The 15,488-nt window shown below is 46.1% G+C and overlaps 1 pseudogene; it reads left to right on the top strand.

Annotated features, from left to right (window-relative positions):
* Nucleotides 1–8,856: 8,856 nt before the first annotated feature.
* LOC119332883 lies at nucleotides 8,857–11,850 on the top strand (annotated as a pseudogene).
* The last annotated feature ends 3,638 nt before the right edge of the window (nucleotides 11,851–15,488 follow it).

Below are 15,488 nucleotides of genomic sequence, written 5' to 3'. Positions count from 1 at the left end.
CCCCGCCCCATTCCTCGCCGCCGAACGCGCGCCCCCTGCCCCGTCGCCGTCCTCGCCGCCGAACCCGCACCCCTGCCCCTCCCTTGGTCCGGCCGGCGCCGCCCCTCCCCTGTTCCTTTTTTTCATATATTATATGCTTGTTTTTTTAGATTATATATATATGTATATATGTGAGTATATGTATTGTGTATGCTGCTTCTTTTCAGATTTTTTTTCATACATATGATGATTTGTATTTTGCTTTTTTATAAAAATGTATATATGTTTGTATGTTCTCTGTGTATATATGTTCATATATGCAAAAAAGTTAGATTTATATATTTAGAAAAGGATTATCTATATATGTTCTCTGATTTAGTACATTTTAGGTTAGTTTCATTTTTAGAAAAGTTTTATATATTTAGGAGAGGAAAAGGAAAATAAGAAGAGGAAAAAGGAGAAGAAGAGGAGAGGAAGAAAAGGAAGAGGAGAAGAAGAAAGGAAGAGGAGAAGAAGAAAGGAATAGAGGAGAAGAAGAAAAAATAGAAAAAAATTCTATTTTTTCTTCTTCTCCTCTATTCCTTTCTTCTTCTCCTCTTTTTTTTCTTCTTTTTTTTCTTCGATCTTCTCCCCCTCCCGATAGGAAAGTTTTATATAGAAAGTTACAATTTTAGAAAAGTTTTATATATGTAAAAGTTACAATTTTAGAAAAAGAAGGATAGGAAAGAAGAAAATAAGAAGAGGAAAGAAAGAAGAAGAGGAGAGGAAAAGAAGAGGAGAAATAAATAAGAAGAAGAAGAAAGAAGAAAAAGAAGAGGAGAAGAATAAAGGAATAGTGGAGAAGAAGAGAAAATAGAATATATTCTATTTTCTCTTCTTCTCCACTATTCCTTTCTTCTTCTCCTCTTTTTTTTCTTTTTTTTTCTTCGATCTTCTCCTCTAGCTATTCCTTTCTTCTTCTCCTCTATTTTCTTCTTCTTCTTCTTCTTCTTCTTCTTCTTCTTCTTCTTCTTCTTCTTCTTCTTCTTCTTCTTCTTAATTTTTATCGGGAACGAGGGTGTCGAGGATCGCCGAGGGGTCAAGGGTCGGGAACTAGGGTAGAGGGTCGAGGGTCGTTAAGGGGTCAAGGGTCGAGGGTTTCAGGGTCGAGGGTTCGAGGGTTCTATAGGGTCGAGGGTCGAGGGTTCCAGCAGGGTCGTCTAGGGGTCGAGGGTTCCAGGGTCATCGAGGGTTCGAGGGGTCGAGGATCGCCGAGGTGTCGAGAGAGGTTTCCTAGTGTCAAAGTATTGAAGAAATCCATGCCTTCATCATTAGCCGGAAGTAACTAGGGCATGTTGGTATGAAGTTCTGCAAAGTTGTTCTGGAATGGAGTCCCGGATAGAATAATCCGCCTTTTGGTACGAATTCAGCAAAGGCCTTCCAAATAGCGACATTCGGAAGGCTCTTGCTGAACTTTGTACCAAAAAGCGAATTATCCTATCTGGGACTCCGTTCCAGAACAGCTTTGAAGAGCTTCGTACCATCATGCACATGTTACTTTCGCCTAATGATGAAGACATGGTTTTGTTGAATCCTTTGACACTAGGCAACCTCCCGACCCCTCGGCGATCCTCTCGAACATGAGAGGAAGAAGAGGATAAAAAAAGAAGAGGAAGAAGAAAAAAAAAGAGGAGAAGAAGGAATAGAGGAGAAGAACTCCTCTATTCCTTCTTCTCCTCTTTTTTTTCTTCTTCTTCCTCTTTTTTTTATCGGGAACGAGGGTCGTCGAGGGACATAGATGTAGTGTCGTCATTGTCGATATATACCCCCTCCCGATAGCTTACTATGATTAGGTGGCTAGTTCTACGTTTGGCACTAATATATCCATCTGTCATGTTTGAATAATTATTGCCATGTTGTAAATATTTGTAGAAACTATGGACACCGCCCTAGACGAAGCAAAAGAAGCGTTGTTGAGGGACATAATCGCAGAAATAAGTGATGCCATCTCGTTGTTTCTCAACGAAACCGATGGTTTGGAAGGAGAGGGTGAACAAGCTGGCTACGTTGACCTAATGCCGGTGCAAGAAGAAGAACATGAGGACAGCTCCGGTGACCCAATGCCGGTGCAAGAAGGAGACCGTGATGACGGCTCCGGTGACCGAACCAAGTCCGGCCAGGTATATATATTAGTTAAGCCTATGCTGACTAGCTGATTGATGCATTCATTGTTTTGGTATGTACACATATTAATTAAGTCTTTGTTCTTTTTTCTAGCCCTCCGGATCGAGCACAACTTCGGTAAAGAGACGAGGCCCGAAGAAAAAGTTGAGCTCGGATGAAAAGTTTGAGATCATAGCAATCGCGCCCGACGGCCAACCTATTGAACCCCTCAGGACAAAGAGCGCATTTGTTGCTCAGTGCGGGGTTCTGGTTAGGGACAAGATCCCGATAAGCATCCAGCAATGGTTTAAGCCGGCTACAGAAGATCCTGAGGTGTCTTATGTCAGTGATATGCAGAAAAATGATCTTTGGACTGAGCTGAAGTCAAATTTCACCCTACCGCCAGAGGATAATCCAGAGAACCCAGTTAAAGAGAAATTAATCAAGTCTTTTGCTCTGAAGAGGATGGCATAACTATTCAGGAGGTGGAAGAAAGAGCTGAATAAGTTTGTCAAAAATAATGAGACACCAAAATTCAAGGGCAGATATGAGAAGATCAGAGATCACTGGCCCGCATTTGTGGCCCACAAGACATTGGAAAAGAGTAAGAAGATGTCGGCGACAAACAAGCAAAATGCTGCGAAGAAGAAGCTTCACCATCGCACGGGGTCAGGTGGCTACCTCGTAGCCCGGCCTAAGTGGTCCAAGACAGAGAATGATCTGGTTCATAAAGGGATTGAACCAGAGACAATTAACTGGCCAGACCGTTGCCGGACTTGGTTCTTCGGGGCTGGCGGAACCTTGGACCCTGTAACAGGGAAGTGCATTTGGACGAACGATCAAATGGACATACCAGTCAGTAAGCTTAAGCAGTATATCGAAGCAGCGCAGGAAGGGACGTTCTTTCCAGACAGAGAGAATGACGAGCTCACAATGGCCCTCGGGAATCCTGAGCACCCTGGACGGACACGAGGCACGCCAGGCTCCATTCCATGGAAGGTTGGGTTTCTGGACGCAGGCGGTTACAAATCCCATGAGAGGAGGAAAAAAGTGCAGCAGACCCAAATGCAGGCGCTACAAGCAAGGGTAGACGCGATAGAGGAACGAGAAGAAAATCACAGCAAACGTACTGCCGAAGCCTCCCCCGAAGCTACCCCGCCATCTCAGCGCAGAAGCAGCGTGGCTTCCACCGAGCTGCTTCAGCCGGAGCATGCCTTGACGGCTCCTGCCACCTATCCCGTGGATGCTATCACGGAGTCTCAAAATTGCCACCTTATGACGCAATGGATGAATTTGAAGGTCAAGGCGGCTGTTGGCTCTGTTTATCCTACTGAACCCGGCGCAACTTTTCACTGCCGGCCGATTCCAGAAGGATATGCTAGGGTGCTGGTGGATGAAATAACGAAGGGATTCGAGGACCTCCAGCTTGACCACCCTACCGGTGAAGGGGAGACTCGGCTAGGGTCTGCTCTGAAAACTCCATGCCTATGGCGGAAGGAGCTCATCAACCTTCCGAACTGGACGCCTCCGCCTCCTCCTCCTCCTCCGGCGAGTCAGGGCACTCCGCCTCCTCCACCGCCTCCTCCTCCGGCGAGTGATGATCAGGGCCCTCGGCCGGCTCCTTCTCCGGCGCGTGGCGGCACTCCGCCTCCTTCTCTGCCTGCGCCGACGCGCCCGAGCAGCCAGCCTCCTCCTTCTCCGCCTCGTCAACAAGGGCGGAAGAGACCTGCCGCCGCTCCAGCTGCTCCGGTGCGTCGTAGTCCTTCTCCTCCGCCTCGTAAGCAAGTAAAGAAGACAACCACTCCGTCTGCTCGGTCGGCGTCTAGCAGTACAACCAGAGGCGGGAGGACATACAGATTCGGTCCTTCTCTGAAGACTCTAGAGAAGTTACCATATGAGAGGACCCCGGAGGAGAACGCCGAGATCGCGCGAACCGAAGTGGATCACTGGTTTTAAGGGTTGAGAGCAAAGAGACATCCACCTCCGGAGGAGAAGGTAGATCCGGTGAAAGTGAAGCGCACTCTGGCTGCCCTGACAAAACCACCGAAGTCTCCGCCGAAAGGAAACTATGAGCGCATTATTGGAAAGGAATTTGCCGAAGCGGAGCGGTCAGGAAGTACTGTCAGTGATCAAAGGCTGAAAGAACGACGAGCTGGGAAACAAATTGCCCAGCTCGGCGAACAAGCGAAGCAATCGTGCCCCCCGCTCAAGGTGCCTAGCCACAACGTCGCTAATGATCCGAGGATGGTGCCCGGTTATAGCAATCTTGCAGATTACCTGCCCGACGAAGTACATTATGAACCCATGGACATGCAGATACAAAGATACGAGTACGGAAAGCCTCTCGTCAAAGATGAAAGATCTCTATCAACGATGATGCGAAGATTGCATGATTGGTACTTGAAAATCTGCAGAGACTCTGGGGGGAGGAGTACTTTGTATGTGAAAGTTAAAAAGGAGCATGACCTCGTTGGAATTGATCTGTTGCCTGTTCCATTTGAGGAGTTCTATCAGTTTTTCAATCAATTGGCCCTCGATAAAACAACAGTCGCCTGCTACTGTCTGTAAGTAGTACTACTTCTGTCATTAAGTTTCTCTATATATCTTAGCTATTTCATTGCATGTATTTATAATCATCCTCACTATATTATGCAGATTGAAGATCGCTGAATTGAAGAAAAGACAAGTCGGTGATATTGGGTTCATTAACACATATCTCATAGATGCAACTCAGGTTAAATTTCATGCCGCAGCTACCGAGGCCAACTTGCTACGATCGTTCATAATAAATGAAAACAAAGATATAATACTCTTTCCTTACAATTTCAAGTGAGTGTTACTGTCTTGTGCATATTCGGTTTCCCTTATATATTAGTCAAGGTTATAGTAATGTAATTGATGAGTTATGCATGCGTGTGCAGTTTCCACTATATTCTCCTAGAGATTAAGCTTGAGCAGGGACTAGTAACCGTCTGAGACTCAAGACGAAAAGATCCCCAGGACTGTGCAGACATGACTCAAATACTCGAGAAGTAAGTTAAATCGACCATTATCCACCATATCAGCAACTTTGTTCATTTCCTGATATATCAAGTAATTGTTTTCTTTGTCCGGCAGGGTTTGGAGAAAATTCACCAGAAAAGCTCCGGGACTGCCGAAGGAGCTGCAATTTAGACACCCGAAAGTAAGTACTATAGTAGCATTTTAAGCACATCTACTAGTCATTCAAGCGCTAGTTTCATCAATACCATTTGGCATTCTTGCTTATCAGTTTGATTAACCTCTATTTCTTGTAAAGTGGTTGTGGCAGGAACAAGGGAATGATTTCTGTGGATACTATGTTTGCGAGTCCATCCGCCACACGACCTGTGAGCGGGGCTACACTGACGAACAATATGAAGTACATAAATAACAACATTCACAATTTTATTTTATTACCATCATTTGTGTTGAGTTTCATTCATTCATATATATATGTATTGACCCCCTTCTTTAAATTAGATGTTTCGGAAGCGGGATGAACTCCTAGCACCAGCTCGCATGCGAGCAATTCAAGAGGAATTGGCGGCATTCTTTCTTGACCACGTGATCCCTGAAGACGAAGAATTCTATGTGGACCCTGAGTCCCTATGATTATATTTGTAAGAGATAATTATTGTATATATGTAGCCGGTAGTGTCAGATAGATATACGAGAACTTGTTGTTCGACCAATCTCTCGGAGAAGGATAGGTGGTCGATATCACATCTCTCTGTATGCATATATGTTCATGACGATCTTCTGTTTCCTTCGTTTGCTTACTAGCTAGCCAGCGTGTCTAGTCCTCTCTATACGTATGTATAGTACGTAGCGTCGACCAAGCACGGACATAAGAGAGGACACTTCTCTCTATTAATTATAGCTAGCTAACACAATATATGAAACACCTAAATTAACCCCCCAAAATCCCCAACCCCCCCCCCTTCAAAAACAAAACAAAAACCCCAGCCACAGAAATGCTGACGCGTGGATGCCTATTGGTCCCGGTTGGTGGCACCAACCGGGACCAAAGGGTCTCCTGCCTGGGCTCTGCGCACTGCCCACGTGGAGGCCCATCAGTCCCGGTTCTGGATTGAACCGGGACTAAAGGGTCGGGGCATTAGTACCGACACTTTAGTCCCGGTTCAGGAACCGGGACTAAAGGCCTTTGCGAACCGGGACTATAGGCCCTTTTTCTACCAGTGGGGTAGCAATGCCACCGGAGCGTCGCACCGGGACCTCATACAAGCCGCGTGTCGGGTGCCTACGCCTGCCACCATGCTTATATAACCGTCGGAGGGCCACCGCAACACCTGGCGGCATTGCTACCCCCAGGTACCCCGTCCCGTCTAACCCTGACACAGACGACCGCCGGGTCTATCCCTTTGACTTTCGCTGGACGTAGTTTGACCGGTGGACCTTTTCACCTTGTTGTCATAGCCCAGCCATAGCTACACCCCCAACACAGTCCCGGCACAACCCACCCCAAGATTCCCTCTGCGTCGGCCCGACGTGGCCGTTTCCCCCCTCCAGGGCACGGCGGCATCGACGCCCGTGAGGGGGAAGGGGGCACACCCCGGAGCTGCGTGCCTGCGCTTGCCACCACGTTTCCACAACCGTAGGAGGGCCGACCGCAACACCTGGCGGCATTGCTACCCCCCACAGGTACCCGGCCTATCCCGTCTAACCTCTCCGTGACACGAGGGAAGAAGGCCCGTGTGGGGGGCAATCGATAAATGTTTTCTGTACATTTAAGTTAATGAAATTAGTATTAAAAAAATAAAAAATAATAAGAGAAAATACAAAAAATATAAAAATATTATTAGAAATCTATGCCTGCGGCAAAGCCGTCGGCATAGCTACGGCCACGAAACGATAGAGCCCTGGATCGATGACGTGGCGTAGGGCGGGGATCAATGACGTGGCAAAAACCATGGGCCAGACCTATGCCGACGGCCTAGCCGTCGGCATAGAAATGCCACCCCACGGGACCGGCGAACGATGCAGATCGATGACGTGGTGGCGCGGCGGATCAATGACGTCGGCATAGCTATGCCGACGGCTAGGCCGTCGGCGTAGCTATGCCGACGGCCACCGTTAGCCTGTCGGCGTAGCCTGACGCCGTCAAACTGCCGTCGCCGCCCGGGTAGACGGGCCCACGTGATATGCCGACGGCCTGCTCTATGCCGATGGCCCCTGTCGGTATATTCGGAGAAACGCCGACGGCTTATCTATGCCGATGGCCCCCGTCGGCATAGATGGTTATACGCCGACGGCCTTTCTATGCCGACGACTTTAGTTGGGCCGTCGGAGTATGCCCATATATGCCGACGGGGGCCGTCGGCATAGATATGGCCGTCGGCAAAACAAGTTTTTCTGGTAGTGAGATCGATGGCCTAGCGGGGCTCTACGGCCCGATGCGTGCACAGTTGCGGGGCTAGGTGGTGGCCACCGAGCCGGAACGGTGGTTGTGGCCAGGGTGGTGACTCCATTTCGATTGATCCTCCCAGTTTCGGCCCCTTGGTTGTCGGACGGGAGATGCAGACGAGGTTGGGGTGTGTTCGATCCATAGAACTCCATGTCGGTCGGCGTTGTGCTGTGAGTGTGCTTGGTTGTGGGTTCTTCGGGACGCTGAGGCGGCGTCCTCGGTGGTGGTCCGCCATTTCGGCCTTCAGCAGGCGTCTTGGCGGCGGCGGTAGTCTCTTTTCTGGTCGTGTGGGCGGCAGAGGATACGGCTTTGGGCGGCCCTGGTGCCGGTGATGTCTTGGCAGTGTCGATTCCCAGATCAAGCTCTAGAGGCTTGTTTGGTGGCGGCATGTCTCCCTTGGAGTGTCGATTCCCAGATCAAGCTCTAAAGGCTTTGTTTGCTGGCGGCATGTCTCCCTTGGACTGGTGCTCGAGAGTCCTCGTTGTGACGAGGTTGAGAGGCTCCAGGCGATAGCCCTCTGCTTTGGCACCAGCGATGGCGATGCCCGTGGGTGTCGCATCCCTCTTGGGAGTGTCGGTGAGGTACCTCTCGCTAAGACATGGCTTCAGGTGAAAACCCTTGACCGGTTTATCGGTCTTGGCGGCGGTGACACGCTATGTCGCCTCCCTCTTGAGGGTGTCGTCATGGAGCCCAGGTTCCTCTTAGGCGCCATGCGGTCATCGGCGGACATTTTCAGATCCTACCTCGAAGCTTCCTCGGTGTTGGCGTGGACGAATTCACTTGCCTCCTACTCTTTAAACGGGTCGTCGTTGGTTCCTCACGCGGTCCTCGTTTTCCTCATGCAGGCTCCGGCTCCACGATCCGGAGTGGGAGGGCAGGGGGTCCTCTCCGGCGGAAACTTCATGTGAGTGGCGAAACGAGATCCAGTGGTTTTCCTTTTTTATCAAAAAGGGGGGCTCCCCGGCGGTTTTCCTTGGCGGCGAGTCTTCTTCCTTGTTGGTAGTCTAAGTTGCTTTGTAGTAGGGTGTGGTCTCTTTGGTGTTCATGCTTTTTTTCCTCTGCTTTGTAAGAGGTTCTCCTCACCACCATGCATTGGTTCGGCTGTGTTGCTTTATATATAAAGCGGGACGGAAGCCTTTTTCGATAAAATCTGTTCAAGCTGGTGCAGGTTTCTCCATAAATTCTTGTTTGTGTATGTTAGAGCTGTATAATGCAATTGAGCATCGTTCTACGTTTCCTTCTGAACCATTGTCTGATTTGGCAGGTTTATGAAAGACGAGCTAGAGACGATGCAAGCGTTCCTATTGGTTGCTGAAGAAATTAAGGAGAAAGACGTGCTACTGAAGGTGTGGGCGAAGCAAGTAAGGGATATGTCCTATAATGTTGAAGATTGTCTTAGTGAATTCATGGTTCATGTGGCAAGTCCAAGCTTGTCTCGAAAGTTGATGAAGCTCAAAGATCGCTATCGGATCGCTATGCAGATCCGTGATCTCAAATCAAGAGTCGAAGAAGTGAGTAGCAGGAACACACGCTACAACCTGATTGAGAAGAACCAATTCAGTAGAACTATCGATGAGAGGGATTCTTGCATGGAAGATATCCGTAGCCATTCATAGTAACATCAATGAAGCCGAACTTGTGGGATTTTCCAATCCGAAACAAGAGTTAATGAAGCTTATAGATGAGAATGCCAACAATGGCCCTGTGCAGGTAGTCTGCGTGGTCGGCATGGGTAGTCTGGGTAAGACTACTCTTGCTAAAAAGGTTGACGAAAGTATAAAAAACTTTTCATGTTGTGCTTGGATCACCATCTCACAATCATTTGTTAGGATGGAGTTTCTCAAAGTTATAATCAGAGAACTTTTTGGTGATGAAGTATTGAAGAACCAACTTGAAGGGAATGCAGTGCGAGAAGAGAACCTCGCCAACTATCTGAGGAAAGAGCTACTTGAGAAGAGGTACTTTGTTGTTCTTGATGATTTGTGGAACAAAGATGATTGGAATTGGATCAAAACTATTGCTTTTCCTATTGGAAACAACAAAGGTAGCCGGATAATGGTAACAACACGAGATGTTAGCTTAGCTGAGGAATGTATCCCTGAATCTTCTAGGCCATTTCTATACCACCATAAACCCCTAGAAACAGAAGATGCCTTAAATTTGCTACTATTGAAGAGTAGAAAAAGTAAGGAAGACATGAAAAATGACGAGGATATGAGGAAAGTAATTCCTAAGATAGTTAAAAAGTCAGGATGTTTACCCCTAGCTATACTCACTATAGGAGGCTTGCTTGCCACCAGAGCGGTTAGTGAGTGGCAAGGTATTTATAACCAAATCCCCTTAGAGCTAGAGCAAAACAGAAGCCTTGAAGCAATGAGGAGGATGGTAACTCTGGGTTACAACCACTTGCCTTCTCATCTTAAGTCATGTTTTTTGTATTTAAGCATATTTCCGGAGGATTTGGAAATCAGAAGGAGGCGTCTGGTAGAAAGATGGATAGCCGAGGTGTTTGTTATAGCCAGGGATGGGGTCAGCATCGAGAATGTTGGGAACGGTTACTTTAATGAGCTAATCAACCGAAGCATGATTATGCCATCAATACCCAACATAGAAGGAATTGTGAAGAGCTGTCGAGTTCATGATATCGTTCGCGATGTCATGATCTCAATTTCTAGAGATGAAAATTTTGCATGCTCAACTTGGGATAATGCAACGGGCATAGTAGGAGATAACTTCCGCCATGTAGCATACCTGGGCAATTGGAGCCCAAATAAAGGCTTGGACTGGAATCATGTCCGATCATTAACTGTGTTTGGTGAGAGACCTGTGAAACCGGCACCTTCACTTTGTTCGTCCGACTTTGGAATGCTTAGCGTATTGGATCTATGTGATGCACAATTCGATATTAAACAGAAAGATATCAACACCATAGGGTCGTTGCGCCATTTGAAATATGTCCATGTTGGGTCTTTATATGAAGGAACGTATATTTACAAGCTCCCAAGAACAATAGGGAAACTACAAGCCTTAGAGACTTTGGACATAAGACGAAGTTATGTGACATCACTACCCACTGAGATCACTAAACTACAAAGCCTTCGTAGCCTCCGGTGCAGCTACATGGGATCCAATCTACCTTTGTACTTCCTTTACCCCACTCTCTGGTCCATCTCCACATTCTGTAGGCCTTTTCTCTTCACTCATTTATTTAGTCCGGATGAGCGTCCAGACACTATGATGCACATTAAAATGGCCTGGACTGGTCGTTTGTCCAACTCTCGAGGTGTGAGGGTGCCCAAAGGGATCAATAACCTAAAGGAGTTAGAGATACTAGAGATTGCGGATATTGAACGGACTAGTAGGAAAGCAGTTAAAGAGCTCGGGGAGCTTATAAAGCTTAGAAAATTAAGTGTCACAGTAGGGGCAAGCAAGCAAAAGAGCAAGATACTCTCTACATCCCTTGAGAAGCTCACGTCCCTCCGCTCTCTTTGTCTTTGTGTGGATGGTACTAAAGATTGGAGAAGCGATGTATCACTCAAGTTTTTGCATTCTATTTCCTCCCCTCCCCCTCTCTTGAGGAAGCTGACTTTGGATGGAGATGTTGGGGAGATGCCTGAGTGGTTTGGGGATCTGGTAAATTTGGTGAAGATTCAGTTAGAGACGAGCAATCTGAAAGATGGAGATAAAAGCATGAAACTACTAGGCGCACTGCCTAAGCTCATGCTCCTTCGTCTTGATCGGGATTCTTATGTTGGGGAGAAGCTGGTTTTCAGAGCAGAAGCATTCCTAAATCTCAGGAGAATTGATATTTCGGATCTGGAGCAACTCAGGGAGTTGGTATTCGAGGAAGGCACCTCGCCCCTGTTGCAAACGATAGAAATCAAACGCTGCAGTTTGCCATCGGGGATTACTGGTATCAAACGCCTTCCAAGACTCAAGGAGATCGATCTGCAAGGTACTAAAGTTGCCAGGCTTTGTGTGCTGGAAGGTGAAGTCAACGCACACCCCAACCATCCCGTGCTGCGACTTTCCTCTGAACGTAGCTACCATGACCTGGACGACAACAAAGGATCCAGTGCACAACTAGAAGCTACAGAGGAGTCATCCGTTCAGGGGCTTGCAGCGGGAGAGAGCTCACAAGAGGCGGCAGTGCCGATGACGAGCGACAGGTATGCTACTAATTTCTCTTTTGTTCAAGCAGTAAGTAGGAGTAGCTACCAGCTGAGATGTTTCAATTCATCTCTCCTTTTATTGTCTCTTACAGCGACGATGATCTGCGCTGATATATGCCGGCATCGAAATCCAATTATAGCACCATGCAACTTCACCCAAATCGCCTGCATATATCTATTTGCAAGGCTGCAACCTGCAGGTGACTGTTTTTTCTATGTCCATGGTCTTGTGCTTAGGTTTTCCTTTCAGCTTATATTTCCCCTGTTTTTTGTACAAAATATATGAAAATAGCACTCTCTTCTTTAAACATAAACCCAAAATTATTAGGCCATACAATCTGCACTGTAAGTTGTTGTTACCTGCCGTCTCCCAACAGAACTACTAGTTCTTTTTCATATGGTCAGTTTGGTCTCTTAGACTCTCACCATTACCAATTGGGCTACATCCTCTTGTCTTTTATAATTGAATTTGAAGCACCACTTTTGTTTACACACTTTACAGGAAGTTAGGATTTCTCAACCTGGGGCATGCTGGAGCATGGCATGATTAAGCTCATGATGCACTTAATGAAAATTATTGCGGCGCACTACATAATTTTCTGCTGAAGGTTCTATATTAGCACGGACACAGCTGGAGGAAGGTATAACCGATGGAAGGTACCTCGTGTTCCTCCTGTATTTCCGCGCATAAATTTATACGATAGAGAGAAATTAGTGCTCACAGTGTGGTTAGCATTTCCAAATGTCAGGAATCTTGATATTGATGAGCTGGAGCAACTCTGGTAGATGAGATTTGAGCAGGGTGCGTGCCTCTGCAGCTGAAGTGAGCAAAATGTTCCAGCCATCCAGTGCTTGAGAAGGACACTGAATGTTCTCTAGTGTGAACGGCGATCACACCGTTAAGTGGTCAGTTCATCTACATCTCCTTCTCGTTGTTGTCATGTTAGATTTTCCTGGTATGAAATATACTAATTAACGCTCTGTATGTGATCTCAGCTCGGAAGAAATTGCAATGAGATGTTACACCACATGGGATGCTGCTACTAGTTAAGCTGCATATACATACTGTTATGCTGCAATTGGACATCACGTTCATATTGCCAAGTTCTCTACTGGCTGGCACCTCTGATATGGTGCAAAGGTGAAGCTGAGAGGAATCTCGACATTTCTCCACTGTGAATGGAAGAGGAACGCATTGATCTTGGGGCTTCAATGTGACGGAGGGGAGTAGCAAACTGCAATGCCATTTTCTGAAGGAGTTTACAAGTTGGAATTGTTGGCCCAGATGAAAACGGTTCTTGGGGAACACCGTGGAATGGAATGGCTGATCAACCTCATCTGAAGACTGTTGGAACTCGCCCACAGGATTGATCACATAAATCACAAACACACGCGGCAGAAAAACTTATAGCCAAGGGCTCTTGTCGTGCCCTTTGTTTCTCCTCTTTTTATTTTCTGTTTTCTCCCGATGTTACAATCACGACGCTGCCCTGGTCGCGTATATATATAGGTGCGCAGCACCACCGACCCAAGACACCATGTCCTACACGGGCAAGACTTCCTAGTACGACTCAGACACGTCTGGGACACGTAAACAACACCAGCTAAACATGACGCATTGACTGTTTCCTAAACTGGACACTTTCCAATTCCTGTACTACTTGACCTCATACGCACTAACCTAGTACTAATCCGATCGTGACTCAAGATTAACCTAACAAAGACCTTCAGTTTTGACTTCTGATTACAGACTTACTTTGCTTCTCTAGTAATATGTTTTTCTAGAGATGGTTTATTGCTCTCAAGTTGTTCCTACCAGTATGTTTGTGCTTGCTTGTAATCAAAGAATGAGGATTGCATGTGCTGTTATCCAAGTTCCGCTAATTTAAGAATCTGTTCAAATTTTCTCTACTTCGAAACAGCAGCGACTGCTCTGATTCCGTGGAGTCGGCAGTGCGGAGCGGAGCAGTCCCATAGTACAAAATCAACCTGATGAGAATACACCCTTGCTCTGTTTCTAGTACTCTGTTTTCTTGAATATGATTAATTGCTCTGTTTTCTTGTCTATGCTTGTTTGTAGGCAACGAATGATGATTGCATCTGTTGTCATCCATTTTACACAAAATATGCGTTTGTGAAATAATGCGCCTGCTGTATACTCTGAGTATATGCCATTAAAGTCGCGATTCTCATTGGTTTCGCTTCACAGACTTACTCTATTTCTAGTACTCTGTTTTCTTGAAGATGATTAATTGCTCTCAAATTCTTGTTGCTTCTATGTCTGCACTTGTTTGTAAACGAAGAATGATGATTGCATGAAAAGGCATCGGCCGAGCCCGAGAGAAGCTCGCACCTAGCCCGACTTCAAATTAAAAAAGCCATCAACCGGCCAGGAATACATGGAAGCAGCAAATACAAAGGAAGAAAGCGGAAATAAGGAATACAAGTTGCTAAGTAGAACAACTCCAAGGCAACAATCACAGCGGGCAAGAACGCACCGTGTCGTTACCAACGACCCCTGGTACACCTACACCAGCTAACCTACTAATTAAGGCCACGGGAGGAGGGAAACACCATGCGAGTATTGCGTTCGCTGACTGCGAAGGGCCACACATGGGCAACAAAGATTTGTCTCTGCCGATGCAAAGGGCCACACATGGGCAACAAAGATTTGTCTCTGCCGATGCAAAGGGCCATTACCCTTTCACCCAGGCTCGAAGGGTGATGCACCGGCGACCAGCAGACACTAATAGAAAACAGAGCTTTATTACCAGTTTGTAAGGGCCTTTAGTGTCGGTTCTGCAACCGGCACTAAAGGGTGGAGACTAAAGCCCCCCCCCCCCTTTAATACCGGTTCTGCATGAACCGCCACTAAAGGCCCACAACGTGGCGTGAGCTCGCGCCGTGGTATGGGGGACCTTTAGTACCGGTTGGTAACACCAACCTGTACTAAAGGTTTTTTTTTATTTTGGAAAAAAATTGATTTTTTTCAATGATTTAGTCTCTAATCACCCCTCTTAACTGCTCAAGTGTGGATCACTGATTTCAAATCGCCTAACTTCCCAGTCGGTCACCCATCCTATTACTACCCCAGCCTGAGCATGCTTAACTTCGGAGTTCTATTTCCCCTACTTTCCAAGTCTGCACTTGTTGTTTTCCTAACAAATGTAAGTTGTCAATCCTCTTAACTCTTAGGAGTTTAGCTTGAGCATTAGGTCACACGTTTCACCGTTTGAGTTTGAAACTATTATTCTAAAAAACAGTAATTATTTAGTAACACTAATATTTCTTCAATAAGTAGTTTGACCATAGTTTGACCGCAGTTTGATCAGATTTGACCAAAATTCAAAAAACTGAACTAATTATTTAGTAACACTAATATTCTTGAATAATTATTTAGTAAAACTAATATTTCTTGAATAAGTAGTTTGACCATAGTTTGACCAAAATTCAAAAAAACATGTGAATTTTAGAATTTGAGGATTCTAAAAATTTGCAAACAGGCCTATGGCAGTAAAAATCGGATGCGAATTTTCGTGCTGAACATTTTGATATATTATACGTTTTTTTCGACATCGTATGCAAAAGATATAGTCGTTTTACTTTTTCATCACACTTTTTTGCAAAACATGTCCAAATTTAAGTTTTTAAATTTTCCTAACTTGTAGATGTAGTAACATAACTACATCTTGAAGGATTTTAATTTTTGAAGTTTTTATCATTTTCTTTTGTTTTATTAAACTGAAATG

Source organism: Triticum dicoccoides, chromosome 7A (assembly GCF_002162155.2).
Source record: "Triticum dicoccoides isolate Atlit2015 ecotype Zavitan chromosome 7A, WEW_v2.0, whole genome shotgun sequence".
Lineage (NCBI taxonomy): Eukaryota > Viridiplantae > Streptophyta > Magnoliopsida > Poales > Poaceae > Triticum > Triticum dicoccoides.
This window is presented reverse-complemented; position numbering and strand designations above follow the sequence as displayed.